Source organism: Gymnoscopelus microlampas (assembly GCF_963454915.1).
Source record: "Gymnoscopelus microlampas genome assembly, chromosome: 24".
Classification (NCBI taxonomy): Eukaryota; Metazoa; Chordata; class Actinopteri; order Myctophiformes; family Myctophidae; genus Gymnoscopelus; species Gymnoscopelus microlampas.
The window spans coordinates 33,243,507-33,251,333 of NC_139961.1; positions in this window are offsets into that span (position 1 = coordinate 33,243,507).

A 7,827-nucleotide genomic window follows, 5' to 3' on the forward strand; every position below is an offset into this window, starting at 1 on the left:
CCACGGTCCAAAACTATACTTTATTGGTCGGGAAAATAGTGCCGGCAGCGGCATCCCATCACGGGGGGGTGGGATCGGCAGTCCAATGCTCAGCGAGACACGCCACCAGACCAGTTAAAGAATTAGGGTTTTGGGCTGTATTCGAATGTGACAACGCCCCCACCGTCCCCTCTGGGGGCGGAATCCTTGTTTTCTTGTTTTTGCATTAAGCCAATCGCAAGGCGGCAGGGCGGGGCTCAGTACGAATTTCGCTGTAGAACAATATCACGCACGACGCGCCCCACTCTGCCAATCACTCCCCCGCGTAGGAAGTGTCCCTGAGCTAAACACTCGGAATACTGCTCCCCGGCACTGCAGTAATAATGCACTTACAGTATAATAGTTATAGGATGGGTAAATGCAGAGGATGAAATTCACATGTGTAAATGTATGTATAGACTACAGTGACAAATACCCTGACAATAATTACATTTATTTATTTTATTTTTCAGGGTATCCGTCCAAGATGATCCACCGGTTGGGCAAGGAGATCAACAATCCTGCCTCTGTGTGCTACTGAGCCTACAAGGTGAGCCCTGACATGATTAGAGGGAACACTTCGCGTGGATGGTGAATGATTGACATGCTGGGGTTGCCTGGAGCGGTCCAGAAGGGAAATGCTGCATCTTCCGTGGACCTCTCCAAGGCAAGCCCTGAGGGGGAAGTTAGCTTAAATGGTATATCCAGAGAGATAACTGTCACTAATCATACTACATTCTTCATCATCTTCTCTTGATCCTCAGTGTTACTAACCCATACTGCGTTTTACACACACACACACACACACACGCACGCACGCACGCACGCACGCACGCACGCACGCACGCACGCACACATGCACGCACACGCACACATACACTGCAGAATCCAAGGTTTTAAGCAAAGCTTACATAATGTATTGTGACTTTGTTTGTTTCAAAATAACATCCCAATGTTCAGTCTTGCTTTAACAAATGGTGCAGTGGGAGACTTACACTTTCATTACTCAATAAAGAAGCCTGGCTTGATGCTGGACTTAGTGGAGGGTAAAAGAAATCCTTGCTATAGTAAAAGATGTTTACCAAGGTTGTCTGTCTGTCATTGTAGCCATTACACAAATGTGTCTTTCCTTCCAGATGTCTTTCAGATTAATTACACGGTGGTGTCCTAGAAGACAGGGATGATCATCCTGGGAGGAGAGGTGGCCAAACATGACACTCAATGCTAATTGCCATGTAAATTACAGTAAATAATCATATGCAATATATGAAACCTTCAATGCTACCCTCGGTCTTGTTCTCTCTTTTACAATTCTGTGTCTCGTTCATGTTCCTGATTTAACACACTTTTATTTTGTCCTTCCAGAGAAACGGAGCCGACTATTCCGTGTATGTGAACACAGCTCAGGAGTTTGATGGCTCCGACTCTGGGGCCAGACCTGATGAGGCTGTGTCCTGGCCTGGGGCAGGATCTCAAATCAGTGCCAAATCGGTCAAGGTATGTATTTAAGCACCCTAACGTCTGTGTTCCACATGGTTGAAGTGCTTTGTTTTATCAGAATAGACAATTGTGCAAAATCGTATTATATTATTTTCAGCCGATCTACAAGCTAACTAATAACTGCATTGGATCTATTGAAACACAGGTTCTGAGACTGATACTCTCCTCCTTATTCTCTCTATAGGTTCATGCTGATGCTACTATAGTTTTCCCCCTACTAGTGGCAGAGACCTTTGCAATCCATGCTAAAAAGCTGCTAGCAAGTTGTGGCTGGCAAGAAAAAGTATTTATGTTCTCACAAACTTTGTATCATAAATTGGGGGTCCTTTTGACCCTGCTAAGTTATGAGATTGTACTCGAACTGATCATTAAAAACCAATATATCAGACAAATTCACCTCCAGGGACAAAACATTGGTGGGAAAATTCTGATGTCCTGAAACATCTGAAAACATTCAGCTCTCTAGGACCTTTTATATTGTACTCGAACTGATCATTAAACAACCAATATATCAGACAAATTCACCTCCAGGGACAAAATATTGGTGGGAAAATTCTGATGTCCAGAAACATCTGAAAACATTCAGCTCTCTAGGACCTTTTTTTAAAACCAAAAACTGTTAAAAAAAATATTCTTGCAATGATTTGAGTGGGAGGGGAAAAGAATATATTCTTTTCACACTGTCAGACGAAGAAGAATACTTTTATATTTATTGACAGTGTTCTGGACAAGGCAGGATGATTGTATACAGTAGGGTGTAGAGTCTAGACCATAGATATAGAAACCTAGATACCTCATTGGCCTCTGCAGTTCATTGGAGCGATGTGCTTGATATGGTGGCCGCCATTTCCGGGGGGAACGGGCACTGGCCAATCACAGCGCGTTGACTACTGGCCAATCACAGCGCGTTGACTATTGGCCAATCACAGTGCGTCTTTTCCGGGAAAAGACGCGCCCCCACCTTTCTCTGATTGGCCTACCGAACGCCCCCTTCTGTGACGCACACGGAAGTTTCCAGCTGGCCCCCACAAGCATAGAGGAAGCGGAAGTGCGTCCGAGATACACACGCTTCAGAGCCAGAGGAGGCGTCTACCTTTATATGTCTATGGTCTAGACATCTATATACTTTCATATTAGCTTGAGGGTGTCTTATTGTTATGTTATTATTCTGTATGGTACTTATTTGCCCTGTATCTGTAACTTTTACTGCTCTGTCTGTCTGTCTGTCTGTCTGTCTGTCTGTCTAGAAAGATGAAATTAATAATCCTAACTGACAAGAGGGTTACTGCAGCTTTGCTGCTTGGATCCCTAAGTGAAATTAAATGTACCGACCCTGACAGCACTGTCTTGATGCATCATTCACTGCTAGGCGTTCCTCATAAGCCAGACCGGATGACCACCACCATCTCACACACACACACACACACACACACACACACACACACACACACACACACACACACACACACACACACACACACACACACACACACACACACACACACACCCTTTGCGCCATTTTGCATCGTACTCAGGGGGTCTAACATAAGAGCAAAATGACCACCATGGGAATATGGTCAGTTTGTCTTATCTATCACACAGTCAAAAGTGAATTGTGGATACCAGCAGCCTTCGCTCATCTGCTGCATGCCTTGGTCTCACTAATGTATCATTTAACCACAAAACAATTCTATATTATTTTAAAAGGGGCAGATCAGACAGAATACTGGGAGAAAAAAAAAATACACTGCTCACCTGCCAGTAAACTTGGGTTAGGTGCTGGAGCCAAAAGGTAAGGAACAATAAAAGGGAGCCTCCTCACACTCTCTTTGAGTGCTGTCCAAAAATCAGATTTCTTTATAGCAAGCATAGACCTTCTTTAGGCATAAAGCAATCAGTGAATGTGACAGTATAATGAAGGTTCAAGGTGTCATCACTTGTTTGATCATTGTATTACACCTGTGCCAAACATGTCAGTGACAACCCTCAAGGGAGTTGTAGTCCTACAATTAAGTGCACTACAAACAAAAAAGACACAACTAAGGAAACACCAAAAACAAGATTATTTACAATATATACAAACAGAAAACATCATAATGCAGACATCAGGCCAATACCATCATAAAGAGCTAATGTAATCCATTGTGATTAATGTAGGCCCATTGTTTAATTGAGGATTTTCCTCAATCCTCAAATCCTCAATTAAACCAGAGGTTGTAGATGTTCTCCGATGTACAAGTTGATACGACGCCTTGTTAGCTTGTAGATTGGCTATTTTTGAAAAATTGTCTGAATTGGTAGGAAAAAAAATTGCCTAAAATGGGGCTGCCAGGGTTAAAGTGCTCAATAAACTGGCAGCCCTGCCTTGTCTTCCAACTCCACCAAAATGCCTCCGTGGCCTGACGCCAGGGGCTCCATTATCGCAACAGCCCACCCGTATGGCATGGTCTCTAAGCTTCCAAGAATGATGTGTGTACGAGAGGGAATGCTGCTGGACGGGGTTTCCCCTCTCTACCCAACGTTGTTGCTGGGCTGGAGGGGTTTGTTGTTGTACCATGAGAGAGGGGAGGTTACAGAGTGAGACAGGCAGTGTGGCTGTCACACTAATGGGAAAAAATGTGTTTACATGATGTCTGCTGGCGTTAAAGTGTGGTGCACAGTGGTACACACATGCACACACGCACCTACGCTCATGCACACGCACACACGCACCTACGCTCATGCACACACACCAATATTGGATATACACCAATTACACACCATGATGCAGCCACAGAGACTTTATGGTATAGAAAATTTTAATTAAAACAAATGATAATAATAAAAAAAACATCAATTTTTTTTTAAATGGAAAAATAGCCAACAAAAACATATAGTCAATACCTTAACAACTTGGCTAGGCCATCAGTGGTGATTTAGCATTCCTGCCGTTGTGTTTTAATTGGGTATTGTTTTTACACTAAATTATTCTCATAAGGCAGCCTTCGTGTTACAAGGCAGCAAAGGCACAATGATGTTGTGCAAACAATATGATTGTGCCTTTGCTACCTTATAGACCAATTATTTGTTTACAAACATTGAGACTGGACGCACAGGTGACTGCTTCATGTAATCAATTCCCAACAGATCCCCAAACCTGCTGTTTTGGGGTGAGCTTGTTTCAGTTCATTCAACCTCCTCTGTGAGTAGGCTAGTGGGGTGCGCCCTGGCGACACATATATATACTTCATCGCGCAACGGTATAGCGCACCGAGAACAGCTGACATACAAGCTCACAACCGCGTCACGGATGCGACCGCTGTGAGCTTGGAGATCTGCTATTCTCGGCCGTTCTCTGCGCGCGACACCTTCGCGGGACGGAGCATAAATTAGTCTTGACGGGCTGCAGCTGCGCGCGCCAAGCAGGTTCTGATGCCATGATCATAGAGCGCTCCCTCCGTTCCTATGACAGCCACTGGAGGTGGAGTTTTGAGGACAACTGCTTTGAATTGTTATTATTGTTTACACACAACAGAAACCAAGGATTATATATTTCAAGAGCGAGAGATCACAGTAAAAATCCTAAGCATTCTTCCTCCACACTGGGAGAAAAACAGCATCTGAAAGTGTGATGGGATGCATTTTTACACGTGAGACTGTGACCACTTTTACATTGCATCTTATGAGCGGTGGGGTTCTTTTGCTGCCGACCTGCGTGCGCATACTGTTTCGTATCAGTGTGACTGTTATGTTCTAATAACACACTGTAATACAGGGGTTTGCTGTACGTTCCTATATAGAGGCTAGGTTCCTTTAAGAGGTGTGGTTATTATGGGATGTGGTCGAGTTTACGCGCGGAGTGCGTTCTAGAACAAGGAAGTATGATCTGTACTGTGTGAGACTTGAGTAAAAGGCAGAGTATGTTTTGACGTTGAATCGTGTGTGCGTGTCAGTCTTTTCCAACACAACATTTGGCGACAAGGATGGCTGGATTTAGCCTTCCCCCACCCGAAGTGTTTCTCGCGGTGCCCGGGGACCCTGCAGTGCCATGGACACGTTGGCTTACAGGTTTTAATGCCTATATTGATGCGTTGGGATTCTCCGACGAGCAGCTCCCAGACAAACGAAAGACGGCTCTCCTCGTCCACTGTCTCGGTACCGAGGGCCAGCGAGTCCTTGGAGCGCTCGGGACAGCTACAACTTTTGCTGATACAGTCAAGCTGCTGACGGATCATTTCTCTGGAAAACAACGAGTCTTGATACGGCGGTACAGGCTCAGGAAGCGTCACCAACGACCCGGTGAGTCTACACAGACTTTTGTGGCTGATCTACGTGAGCTAGCACGAGCCTGTGAATATGGAGCGTTGCATGACCAAATGATCAGAGACCAACTGATCGAAGGAACATCATGTGACAAGACACGAGAGAAACTATTAATGGAATCTGACGACTTATCATTGACTGACGCGATCAAAATAGCGTTGCAAGTGGAATCTGCCCTAGAATGCTCTGCTCTGCTAGCCAGCCCTGCAGCACAACACACAACGCTAGCACAACAGCTGCAGCACACAGACGCGTCATCACAATTTGCCCCGCCCACTGACGACAGCCTGGCTGTGCAGCAAATGAGTAGACAGCGCCCCAGTGTGGGCCCCAGGGGCAATTGCAGCAACTGTGGATCTAATTCCCATGCAACAAGGGCATCACAGTGCCCTGCTCGTGGACAGGCTTGCAGAAAATGTTCTAAACTAAATCATTTTGCTAAAGTCTGTCGTTCAGCTCCAACCAATGTGGCACAGCAGCACAGGTTTCCCCAGTCTGGTTCTGGATACACAGAAATTAGTAATATACGTTCTACACGAGTATCATTCAAGACCTGCACAGTGCAGCTGGGGGAGGTTAGCGTGCCACTCATCCTGGATACTGCGGCTGCAGCGTCGCTCCTCAATCTGACCACATACAGGAAATTCTTTTCCCACATGCCACTAGGACCCCCATCCACAAGCTTGCGGGGGTATGCAAATTCTGCCATTGAGATCGTGGGCACCCTTGACCTGCCTGTCCGCTACGGTACGACGCACCTTCCCTCCTTCCCCTTTCATGTGGCACAGCGGGGAACTAACCTCCTTGGCCTGGATCTCTTCATTGATCTGGGCTTCTCTCTAATGGACAATAGTGGAAGGGCTATAATGCAGGTGTCCCCGACTCACCAGCAGTGGCCAGTGCTGTTTGACGGCCTGGGCTGCTTGACAGCATTCACTCATCGACCCCTGGTTGACCCTGCCGTGACACCGGTTATTCAGCCCCTCAGGCGCCTGCCACTAGCCTTCCGGGAGGGCGTCACTGCTGAGCTCACCTCCCTGCTAGAAGAGGGCATCATCGAGCCAATAAATGCATCACCGTGGATCTCAAACCTGGTGGTCGCACAGAAAAAGTCAGGCGGTCTCCGGGTCTGCGTGGATCTGCGACAGGTCAACAAAGCTGTCATCCCAGACAAATACCCTCTACCTACAGCTGAGGAGCTCACCACTCTCTTCCATGGCTCAGCAGTCTTCTCAAAGTTGGATTTGCGCCAGGGCTACCTGCAAGTTCCCCTTCACCCGGCCAGCCGGGACCTGACAGCATTTGTGACACATGCTGGGGTCTTCAGGTACACACGCATGCCGTTTGGTCTTAGCTCTGCCCCCAGCTGCTTCCAAAAGGTCATGTCCACGATTCTTGCTGGGGTCCCGGGGACAGCAGTTTACCTGGATGACATTGTGGTGCATGGGCCAGACCAAGCCACCCACGATGCCCGGTTACACAGAGTGTTTGAGGCTCTAACCAAACATCACCTGACCCTGAACAGTGAAAAATGTCTCTTCTCAGTGCCGACGGTGGACTTCATCGGCTTCCGCCTCTCAGCAGATGGCATTGCACCTCTCTCTTCCAACGTCGAGGCAATACAGTGCATCCCAGAACCGACCTCCGCCACACAGGTCGCCTCGTTCCTGGGAATGACCGCTTATTATTTGCGTTTCCTGCCCAACTACTCACACACGACAGCACCCCTCCGCCAGCTCCTGAAGAAGGAGGAGCCCTGGGACTGGTCACCACAGTGCACTGAGTCCTTTATCGTGCTGAAAAAACAATTAACTTCACCTCCTGTCCTCGCCCATTTCAGTCTCTCCAGCCCAACCTTCATCACCTGCGACGCTTCCGCTGCTGCAGTTGGAGCTGTCCTGTCGCAGGTTCATGACGGCACAGAGAGGCCGATCGCCTTCGCATCTCGGGCCCTGACACCTACAGAGCAGAGGTACTCCGTGGGTGAACGTGAGGCATTGGCCTGTG